This window comes from Anser brachyrhynchus (genome assembly GCF_964034855.1).
Source record: "Anser brachyrhynchus genome assembly, chromosome: 14".
NCBI lineage: Eukaryota > Metazoa > Chordata > Aves > Anseriformes > Anatidae > Anser > Anser brachyrhynchus.
In genome coordinates, this window is record NC_137709.1 from 12,391,961 (window position 1) to 12,404,452 (window position 12,492).

Consider the following 12,492-nt stretch of genomic DNA (forward strand, 5'->3'; position numbering starts at 1 on the left):
AAAACACTTCTTTCATTAAAAGATTGGCCTTATGGACTTTTTTATACTTTATAGTGTAAATAGGAACCGAAACTCAGGAAAATCAGGAGAATGGGATACAAGGACTTCCTGGTGATACATGTTCCTCTATTTGTGTGAGATTCTATGACCTGAAAATAAAGCCCAGAGAATTTTTGAGTATGGTTTTCCACAAAAAAGGGTAATTATTTAAAATCTATGACTGTTTCCTGGCAATAAATAAAGCTCTGTTTAAGTCAGGAAATATAGTGTGATCAAGAAGCTCCACAATAAGAATCAAGAGTTATGGGGAAAATAAAAACAAAATTAAAAAATAAAAAAGCAGAAATATGAAGATAACCTTCAGTTATCCAGTACTTGGAGGCATCCAGTGCCACAGGGAAATAAGCAGACTTCTAATCCCTTGAACTCGGTTCTGCTCTATAGGAGTCTTCTTGAAAGATAATTACTAACATGATGAAACTAAATCTTTCTCAGTAGGTATATGACATTACAGGGAGGAGCAGCCATGAACTGCAACTTGGAGCAAGTTAAATTGCTGGTTTAAATCACTGGGCTTCAGAAAAGCAGATTTTGCTGATTCAGGGAACTTTTTTGGCAGGATCTTATGGGAAACAGCAGTGAAAGGCAAAACAACCAAGGACAGACCACAGAGTTTCAAGGACAGACTCCTAAAGCACAAGAATGGGCTATTCCAACACATGGGAAGTCACAAATAAACAGCAAAATCCTGTCTGAGCTCAAATGCAAAAAGGAGTTACTTATAGAATGAGAGTGGAGACAGGCTATTCAAAAGGAATATCAAGACCTGACTTGATTCTGCAGAGGTGAGTGGTATGACCTGACTTGATTCTGAGCAGGAGTGGGATGTAGTGAGAGATATCAGGGCTACAAGAAGGTTCATAGAGGTACATAAATATCCCCCCCCACCTTTACTCCACCCCCCCCTCCCCCCCCGAAAAAAGGACTATGGAAAATGGCAGCACACTGCTCAAAGAAACAGGTGATGTAGTGACAAAGGACATGTCAAAAGCTGCCATGTCCCAGTTAAGGCAGATTAAACTCATATTTCACTTAAAAAGCAATGGTGCAAATATAGGATTTAAGAATCTCATGTTTGCAGTTTTACTGAACATGGATCAAGCATGTTCCTAAAATAATCAAGAAGTATTATTTTTATTGCTGGGAAACATAATTTCTGATGAGATTCAGACTCTTTTCACTGCCTGCTTGGTGGATAGGTGCATTAGGAAAGACAGAAATTTAACACATCACATTGATATCTTCTGAAAGCTCATGGTTTCAGGATATGCAAGACAGGGAAGTATCTGAACACAGCCATTAATAATGCTAGCATATGATCCTGCAGATGCATCTTCATTAACATTTCAGTTGATATTTGTGATGCAGAGCAGAGCTGGTTCTAAAGCTCTCAAAGGATAAAAAAGATAGCTAAGTATATACATATAGCTAGAGGATCAGGGGGATATCTACTTTTCAGAAGACAATTGGAATGGAAAAGTCATATTTCCAAAATGTCAAAATCTGCTCCTCCCCAAAAAAGACAAAAGTCCCTCTTAATACACGTGTATGCATTTCCTGAGGGACAGCACAGAGGTGAGTTTGTCATTTGAAAGAATCCTGTGAGAAATGGGTTCACAGGAAGCAGTATTTGATGCTCACATATGTCTCAATCAGAAGCAAAGAGATGTTTTTGTTTCCAAAGGTTTGAAGTTTAATCTTTATTTTTGTTATTTCCGTAACTTTCGTGAACATCTCTGGTTTTATTTAATACAAAGGTGAATAAAAGCTGAATTTTGTTCTTTATGTTGTTTAAAATGTAAATTAATTTTTTTCAGTCTGTGTCCTGTTCTCCATTTATCACTCTCACTGCTCCTCTGTGAACTATCAACAGCTTTGAAGTGCACACATGGAGGCTGTGTTCCAATGTCTTGCATCAACAAAAAGGTCTATTTATATATATATAATATATATATATATATAAATGTATTCAGTGTTCCTTTGCAATATCCATGCTTTGTGTAAGCCTTCCCAGTAGCGCTCAAGAGATTGCCTAAAGAAGTTTCCAGTCTGTCCAGAGCCAATGGTTTCTGGAGCACTGTCTAGCAACATATCTGCATTTGACTCTAGGTTCATGCAGGCATGATAATGTGTTTTGCTTTATCCTATTAAAAAGTGCCTTATATGTTACTATCTGCCATATCAAGAATTCCACAACTCTATGAACTGCTTGTTGGCTTTCTTGTTTATCACCATTCCAATATTTATATCATCTGAAAACTTCCCAAGAATGAACATATATTTCCATTATCACTAAATCTCTATACTATTGAAAAAGAGTATTACATAGGCAAGGCACAAGATAAAGTCTTTATAGGACATTACTAGCCTCACTGCGACTATTCGATACATCACCATTAATCACACCAAGATTATTAATTAGACAAATTTAATTCAATTCAGTATGTGTGGTTCTGATTTTCCATAGTGCTATTGTTTTCACTTTTTTCCCTGAATTTTAGAGGGAGAAAGCCAGGTCTTACAAAAGTCTAATTATATTACATCACCAATGCAATTTCCATTATCATTCACATTTGCAGTCTTGTCAGAAAAAGATATCAAATCTCCATGACATAATTTGCTTTCCATTAAGCCACACTCTCCCCAAGAGACTTGTGATGAGACTTTAAGATCTTGCCACACAATGAGAGGAGTATCTGTAAGAAAGTAGTAAAAAAGATACGATACAGTATGAAGTGGGGGGTTGATTCGTTCATATCATCTGTTTCCTGATGACTGAGAGCACTTCCTTTCCCCTGCTTGTGACTTCTGTTGTTTGCCTTTGGGCCCAAGTCCAGCTATTATGTTTTGGAAGCAACAGGTCAGGCTCCTGCTGGTTGGTGGCCAGTGCTGCATGCAAAAGTAACCAGGATATACACAGAAGGCTGGAAGACGCAACACAAGACTTACTGAAGGTGCAACACAGGATTTGTTGGAGGCCTATATCCTTCTGATACTGAAGAACAAGACAGGAGCAGAGCAATGGTAAATTTGAGGGGGGCGGGGGGCAGAAATGTCTCTGATGTCTCTGAGTTGGGATTATGGGGATCCATGACAATGGCCAGGATATCTCTAAGGCACTGACAGGACAAGAGCAGTAGAGGAAAGTTTAGGGTGGTCCTCAGCATTGGCACAGCCACCAAATAGATCTTTAAAAAATACAGATAAGTATTTCGTGGAGCAGCAAGTGAAATAACGCACAAGATGGGGAGCTTTTGCTGGGAAATATGTATTTGCCAACATGGCTATCTTATCACTCTCATACATAGTTTTGCAAAGAATGATGATCATTTTTGGCCTAATTACTGAAACAGCAAGTTTAAACTGCTATATACTTCTACAAACATTTTGGAAATAATGGATCAGATGCTTATACCTGTTGAATGTCTGCAAAATTTGGCCTTCAGCAATGCTCAGCTAGTTAATTGAAGTGTTAAGAACCAAATCATAGTCTATTACCTGACTTGGTTCCATATTTGATTAAACCTCATCCCCCTCAACATCCAGTTGTACTGGGTCTGGCTGGGATGGAGTTAACTTTCCCTGCAGTGGCCCATACAGTGCTGTGCTCTGCACTTGCAGCAGGAACAGCAATGGTATCACACCAATGTTTTGTCTATTGCTGAGCAGCACTGGCACAGCACCAAGACTCCAAAACCCCCCACCCCCGTCCTCTCCCAAGCCAGTAGGCTGTGGTGGGCAAGAAGTGGGGAGGGGACATGGCCAGGGTAGCTGACCTAAATCAACCAAAAGGATACTCCATGCCATATGGGGTCACACTCAGCAATACAAGGTGAGAAACGGGAATGAGAGAGGGTGCTCTCATTATGAAGATATCTGTCCTCCTGAACAACCTCTGTGCATATAGAGGCCCTGCTTCCTCGGACATGGTTGAGCATCATTCATTATTGGGAAGTGGAGAATAATATTTTTTCCGTCTCACTGTGCTTCTGCATGACCTTTGCTCGTTTTTGTTTTGTTTTGTTTTGTTTTGTTTTTCTCTCTTCCTTTTCCCTTTAATTAAATTATCCGTATTTCAACCTGTGAGCTTTTTTTATTTTTCCCAGCATACTTTCTTCTCCCCCTCTTCTGAGGAGGAGGGGGAGTGAGAGAGCAGTTGTGGTGGAGTTCAGCTGCCCACTAGGGTAAAACCACCACAACAATGTAACTCTGATGAAGAACAGGAGAATAGCAGTGGGGTCGTATATACTTGCAGAGGAATACCCTCAGAGGACTAGTTCACAATATCACTCACATGAACAAAATCAGTGGATTTCTATGTATACTATTTTTTGTGGAAAAATCATATTTATAGATAGGATACTGAATGCCATGGAAATGTACAGTGTTTTCACCTAACTCTTTTGCACCGATATTCCTGTTTTCTGTCCTAACTTTGCCATTTTTTTCAGGTAACAAAAGTAACAAACAAACAAAAGATAAAATAAGTCCTAAGACCCTAAAAGGTCCTAAGAATCTAGGAAATTTCTGTCTCATTAAAAAATGCCATTTCCAGTTTTCCTGTAAAAGTACATTAAAAAAAGATTAAGGAATAGGTTTTCTCTACTGGTCATAGCATAGTTAAAACAATACCTATGTTTTCCCCAGCATAGGGAGGTTTACAGAGTTCATTCAGAAAGCTTTGGAGTAATCTTAGGATTTTGTTTCCATGGGCCAAGGAACAGGCCCCGTAATCCTCTGAAATGTCCACAGTGTCTTTCATTATTTCATTAACTCACAACAGAATCACTTTTCAAGCTTGATCTTATTTTTAACTGTGTATGATAACACACATTTTTACTTCAGAAGTGAGTGCAAATGTCTGTTAGATAGGAAGAGGGTTTTTTTGTTCTTTTTTTTTTTCTGAAATTTGATGTGAAACTTCAAATAATGCATGAAAAGCTTTTGTGTGAGTAATATTTCAACTTTTAAAATAAATTCACTTGAACCTTCATATCAAGTCATTTTAACTGGAATATCCTACTGGCTTGTTAGTTATACCAGCTTGTATTATTATTATTGTTAGTATTACTATTGATGATTGTTATTGTTATTATCATTATTATTTGTTGAAAAAAAAATCTGATTTCACCATTTGCATTCAACTCACAACAGTTTATTCCTAGGGGAATCTTTAGGGTTTTGATTGTTTCAGCTATGATAACTCAGTTCTGACACTCTCTTGCATTTCCTTCTATTAGCTCCTGATTCTATGACTTTTGCCTGTCTGGCATTTATATGTGTCTTCTCTTTGCTGGACAACATTTCATTATACCCTTTAATAGTCATTTTAGTACAAAGCAAAGCTCTCTTTAAAGCTTTAGAAGCTTTAGAAACAACAAATTGCAGAAGGATGCATTACATGATGCACCCTCAATTCAGAGATTCTTTCAACAGACTGCACTTACTGGTATTGAACTTTGCGATGGGGTCATGACTGTTCATGCAGCTCTGCCTAAAATTTGTGTCCAGTATCATGCTACTGTTCCTGTATCCTATATGTGGTATGTGTGTTGTGGTAATATTACAACTAATTTCAAACAATTGACAAGAGATACATGGTTTGTAGGTAACAACAGAAAGTAGCAGCATATTTCAGACTCTGATAACTTTTTCCTAAAAGAATTATATGTTCTTAGAAACAGTATACATCAAAAGCTGCCTGAGAGAGACTGCAAGTATTAGTAAGTTCTCTGTTTATATTCTGTTCCTCAGAATTTCTTACTCCTCCTTCCCCTGCAGCTACAAATAAACCTATTTTTTTGTAGTTTTGAAAACTGTTAAATCAGTTACCCAATTTTATCACATAGCTGCTTTTCTAATCTAGTTTTTGTTGTTAGTACTAGGCCTCGATGATTTTCTCCTTTGCAACATTCTGGAAAATATTGAATATTTCCCTGTGGAAGATGTATTTTCAGCCAGCTGTGTCCAAAGTCAGATAGTATTTGAGCCATCAATGGTATAAGAGGGAGAGAAAGTTAAAAACCTTAGATTCTGGGAGACATCATCTATAGACATGTCTGAGTGCTAAGTAAATTTAAAGTCTTTTTTTTTTTCTTTTTTTTTTTTTTTCTGGATTTCAACTGTAGGCAATGCTGTCTTGAAGATTTATTTTTTCCTGTATCATAGTGATGCTGAATCTAAATTATTTGTGCAGTTCAACACCTATCTTGATTTTTCTCATCTTCTACTCCTGAGGCATATTCATAAATAAATGAAGGTTGTGTACAAAGTAAGAAATGCTGCATAGGTTTATTATGTTCAGCCTAAAGGTTTAGCCAAGGAGGTTGTTTTTATGTCTTTTTGTTATGTGTATTTAGTGGGAAGTGTTAATAAAAAATGAGACTGCTGGGATTCCATTGCTTTAACATTTTTATGTGGAAGTAACTCGCTCCTGCTCCATCTACCGAACAACATTGCAATGAACATTTATCTGTTATTGTACTCAAAACCTTGTTTTTACTTTCAGAAAGGCAGATGATGGTGAATACAACACAGAGCTGTTTTCTTCCATATGTTCAAAATTATACAAATCTAGATTTGGGCTTGGTATTAAACTGTTCAGCTTAAGGGACATGCTCCTTATTCAGATCAGAATCAGCCTGTATTAATTCTTAATGCTCTCCTAGAATCACCCATCACTGGCATTTTTGTGGAGCATTTCTTTCTTTCGCTACCTTGATTAAAATATCAAGCAATAGCATGAGATATATGAAAGAAAGCAAGTAAGGAAACAAAGATGCTGATTAAGTTGTGGACTAACATATGCTTGAGACTATAATACGTTTCAAGAGGAAGGCTAAAAAACACTCCAATTTCATGCCAAAGTTCCTACAGTCTAATATCCAGACGTAAGTTTGAACTCTTTTAGGCAGAATTTAACTTTGAAGCCTAAAAATATGACTGTATCAGAAATAATAATAATAATAATAATAATAATAATAATAATAATAATAAAGTGTGTGTGTGTGTCATAAAATATTTTTCACTTTTTTAATTTTAAAAAGAAAGTACTACATTTTGCATAGCAACACTGAATTCTGTGTAGGCTGTGCACAATGTCTAGCCTTTAAATGTTAAATAAACCTAGCCACGTCTAGAAGACAGACATGAGATAATGACCTTCTGGACCCCATCTGAGTGCATAAAGGAAGAATCAAGTTGCTTGATAATGTCAGGATATGTGGGAATGGCAGAAACAGAATTTTGTGAACTTAAAGAACTCTACTGCTAAAAAGCTAATGCTCTTTACCAGTGTATCTCCAAGCTCAGGAGACACTGATCTGGGCTTTCAGGATTACACTTTTAGAAATTTGTTCAAAATTTCCAATTAAGACATATTTTAAGTAGTTTCTTGTCATCTGGACCTTCAGAGCTAATCTTAACTACATGCAAAGCAATTGATGAGGTTGAGCAAGACTTTTTCTACACACATAATTTTCTTCAGCAATGGAAGTCTTATGTATATACAGATTTATTTTCCTCTCCTTTAACACAATACAAAACACACTGCCCATTTACGTTTCAAATATCTTTACCTACTTAGATTTTTTTTTTGTGGTTTATTTTATTTATTTATTTATTTATTTGCTGAACTAGAGATCTAAAGCTGTACAGTCCATGCAGTATTAAACAATAAACTGATCCTGAACAGAACTGAAATTGTACTGTGAAGCACAAGTTTGGTCTACTTATTTATTTTGCACATAACTCTATTAAAGAGAAGAAAAAATGAGACAAAACTCATTTTGGAGATCTCTATAAATCTCATGGGAGATTTATATATATCATATATATATGATTATATATATCATATATATATATATAAAAATCTCTCATGGGAGATTTATAGTGCATGAATTTCTTGCTTAAAAATCACATGTAGTTACTGTACCTTGACTGAAACTTCTTGACATTAGATGCCTCCACAGAACTAATCTTATCAAAAAATCTTTACATAAACTTTTTAGGTGCATTTTCTTTAACATCTTTCAAATGTATGAATCACTTATGGATGACTCTATGAATTTCACTGTAAATTGAGGTGTGTGGTTGATAATATTATAGTTTTGAACTCCTGAAAACTCTCTCTCTCTAAATCACCTATCTTTGTCTTCTCTAAAGACTAAACCAGAATATAAACAAATGGTAATGAATATGTACACACTTCTTCAAGCGAATTTAAAATAGTGTAAATATTTTCTGCATTAGACACACTCTAGTTTGACAGGGAAGGAAATTAAGAGATTATTCAGCTCTGATGTCTGTTACAACAATCCCTGATTCCCAGGGTTTAAACTGACGCTGTCCCCGCTTGCCCTGCAGTCCCAGTGCTGGGGGGAACCATCACACTGCTCAGTACTGTTTTAATTTCATTTTTGATCCGTGGCATGGGCAGGAAGCCAGTGTTAGAGTCCCCAAGGGTTAAAAAGATCTCCATGGCTGCTCTGTGACCTACATCCCCTCCCAAACCCGGGTTGTTTCAAAGTACCGGGTACCCCCTCAAAGTCTTACTGCCTCACTAATGCCCCGTAATTCCCATTTCTCTCCAGCCTCCCACTCTGAGCCTAAAAGCCTCTCGATTTGAGTTTGTTTCCGTAGATCTGAGGGTGTGCTCTTCACCAGCTACCAAGCAGCGAACAGGAGTCAGCTCCTGTGGACAAGGACGCCAATAAATGGATGGATGGATGGATGGATGGATGGATGGATGGATGGATGGATGGATGGATGGATGGATGGATGAATAGAGGGATGGATAGATAAATAGATAAAAAGACCTGCCTCTCTCCGGGGGACCCTGCCCTAGACGAACCGGATGCTGCGGAGCCCGGTTGTTTCCAAGCCGTTTTCAGCCCTTCCTTTTCATGACTTGCAGATTCACGGCTCGGTTTCTTTCCCTGGTGGCGGCTGCCCTCTGCCGTCGCGGAACGGGTTTGCAGCAGAATATCCCCCGCCTGCCCAGCCAGGGACGGGACAGCAGCTCCGGCCCCGCTGCCCCTGCTCCATCCTGGGCAACCCAGGGCAGGGCAGGGCGGGACCCAGTTGCTGGTGGACCTGAAACTGCGTGTAATTGATGCCCAGGGTTGGCTGTGCCCAAGTCCCATCACCTTCTTGTTGGTCTTGAGAATATAATATTTTTATATATGACAGGGCCTATAAACTACAGGTTATTTTCCATTAGCATTCTACACCATTGATGGAATCTCATCACTTTAATTAAAAAGTATATATATATTTTTTTCTCCAGAACTATGAGTCCAGCAGTCAAAGAACCTTGACATAAAAAGAGTGCTGCACCTGTTCAAGTATAAATTCTTCGGAAAGTAAATTAATTGTAATGCACCTTCATCAGTACCTGCTAAATGCACTGCTTTCATATTTGCTTGATTTATAATAATTCGTTTTTCATGTGAGTGTGTGAATGTGCATTATCTTTAATTTGTGTTCAGTTTTTCATTGTATATTGTGTCCACTCTGTTCCTAAATGTGATATTGGTGTGAATATATGTCTGTTGCCTAAAAGATAAACAAATCCTATCTGGATTTCTCCCCATAGGATGGATGAATTCTGTTCTGGAAGGCCCATAGATAGTCTGAAGGAAAGACTACCTATGTGTCATCAGTCAGCAGTACAGAGAATGTCAGAACATCCTCAAAAAGAAAGATGGCTTTGCACAGTTCAGCTTTGTCAAGATACACGTATGAAACAAACCAGTGAAGATACCATGGTTTATCCTGGCATACTCAAAGCCTATATCTCACTACATTGTGTCAAAATGTGCCATAAAGTTCACAAGTCACTCTGTGTTTCCAGGAATGGTTTAGTTGTGTCAGTGACGTGGTCTGCAGTTGCTGCTGGAACCGTTATGTGAGATGTGGAGACCTGTAGCTGAGGGCAGAGAAGCAGGACTTAAACAGAGGACATTAAAAGCCTTTGTCTTCCCAGTTACCTTCCCAACACAGGAGATCTCTGCTGCTTCTGCAAAGCATAAGCCAAATTTCTCTTGAGCTGGGATTAAAATGACTTTACCATTCAGCTGGATTTGGCTTACAAATAGCACTGGCCACTTAGAGACTGTGAACCACTGGACTATTCACTAGTATCTTCAGAAGCAGTAGATGTTAAGCAGGGTGCCCTTTTGTTGACCCAAATCTGTGTTCATCTATGTCATGAGTAAACATGACAGCTCCTTAGATCTCTCTGCCTCCTTTGAAAATCTCTGTTCAGAAGCTCTGTTTTCCTTCCAGGCAGTGATTACTCTGTCCATGAAGTTGTGCTTGACCACTGACCTCCCTTTTAGTTGGCACTAGACCAGGTGTTTCCATTTTCTAAATGTTTTCATGCCACTTACTGAGAATGAAATCCAAGGGTTACAGAACTGGGGAAATAGGTTTGAAGATGACCAAGACTGGCATCAGGGAGGGAAGTAGAGCACTGCTGATTGCTTTCTCTGTGCAGTTCATCCTCTTAAGCTGGCTGAGATACTAAGGTTCCCTTTGTTTTGCTGATACTTTCTGCTAATTTTCTTGCTCCCTGAGTGGAAACAGAGACATTCTGAGGAAGAAAGATGAAAAAGAGGGATTTGAGGTCCTCACACAATCCTGGGAATGGGGTAAGGACAGGCACAAACCAGAAGGCTGTATCTCAGCTTTTCTTCCTACCTCTCTCTCCTAATAGTTTTGCTCCTTCCTTCTTTATGTGCATTTCATCTCCTTTCTGATCCATACCCCTGCTTTGACTTCAGATTGTATCTACTCCCTTCCTGCTTTTCTCCAGATTTTTCCATGTCCTTTTAAATGATTGAACCCCATTTTCCCTTTGATAATAACCACTCTGATTCTTTTCTTACTGATGCTACATTGACAAGCTCCTCCTACGTTGCCTTCAGGATGGATACTACATATATTTCTCTGTCTTTACCCTCCTTAATCAGTCTTGGCATCCAAGTGGGTTCATACTTGTTTTCTCTTGGGTTCTCTTTCATGGCACCTTTCCCTCTTCTGACCATTGCTATCTTTCCTTCTCCTTTCCCTTTCTTTCCTTCACTTCCAAATCTGCTTCTCATTTCAAGCTCTCCTGAGATGACCAGCTAGAATTTCAAAGTTAGTCTTTCCCAGTCCAATCTCTCCCCAAGTCCTTTTGTTCTTGGTTTGTGCATTGAAAAACGCACACAGAAAATTTCTGTGTCCAAAACAGCATACAATTTGTCTACTTCTCTTTTACTTACTATGTCACTCACCAGTTTTCCTTCAATCACTCCTATTCACCGTCTTCAGGTAGTCAACTGGAGAAACATTTGTCCACAAGTTGGAATTTTCTTGCTCTTGTTCCTGTGATTCCTTTGTGGCCCTTCTGTCCCTGAACTCATTTTCAAGGTTGCCCAACTGTCACTATCACCTTACTCTCCTCTTTTGTTTCATGAAAATTTGGAAAGCCAGAACTATTAATAGAGTGGGCTTGAATTACTTAGCAACTTCGTGCTTGTCTGTTCATCACATGACTTTTCCGTGTGTATCTCCTCCTGGTCAACTGAAATTGCCACTCCAGAAAACTGTGGAAGCAGTCATAAAAAAGAATGGGATTTAAAAAAAAAAAAAGTGGGAAAAAAATCTTAATAAATGTTACTTCTCCCCATGAAATATATTAACATAGACCTAGAGATTATAATATTATTTGTGGGCTATTTGAGATCACCATGAAAACATGCTGTTCTAGGAATTTATGAAGAACTTTTTCCTGCTGTATATTTGACCTAGGAGTGAGGATGAAGATGAAGAAACTGGATCTCACTGAGCACAAAACTTACAAAGATGAGAGTAATTACTTAGTTGGCTCCAGAAGGCATTAGTAGTAGCAAAGTGTTGAAGTTGAAAAGGTTTAATTTTAAAATAAGTATTGAAGACTACCAAGACTAAAGAGATAAAAGTGAGAACTCCTTGCCTCCAAATGAGGCACATGGAAAAAGTATGGGTAGATGTTTGGCTGGTATCTTCTGTCCAGCATTATCTTTGGAGACTGAAGAGTGCATCTATCAGAATTTCTCTGAGAATGTATATGAATTTAGACATTTGAAGCAGGGGATTTCCCTTCATTCTCCAATCTGGAAGATATTTAGGAGAGATTTTAGAGCAAATATCCTTGAGAACTGGTGTTAGTAGAAATTAGGTACTGTTAAACAGGAGGAAATACGTTGATATTAATACCGAGCTAATTCTTCACTTCAGATTACCTTAGGGAGAACACGCAGCAGCTAGAGATTCTCTTGTGAAAAAGAAAGTATCCAAAGCACTGAGCCTCCTGCAACCAGCGTGTGCTTGAAAACGCGTAGATTATCTCTCTGCTTCCAGAATAAGTTCTGTACAATGCACAAGCAGTCTCCCAGTGTTTGCCCA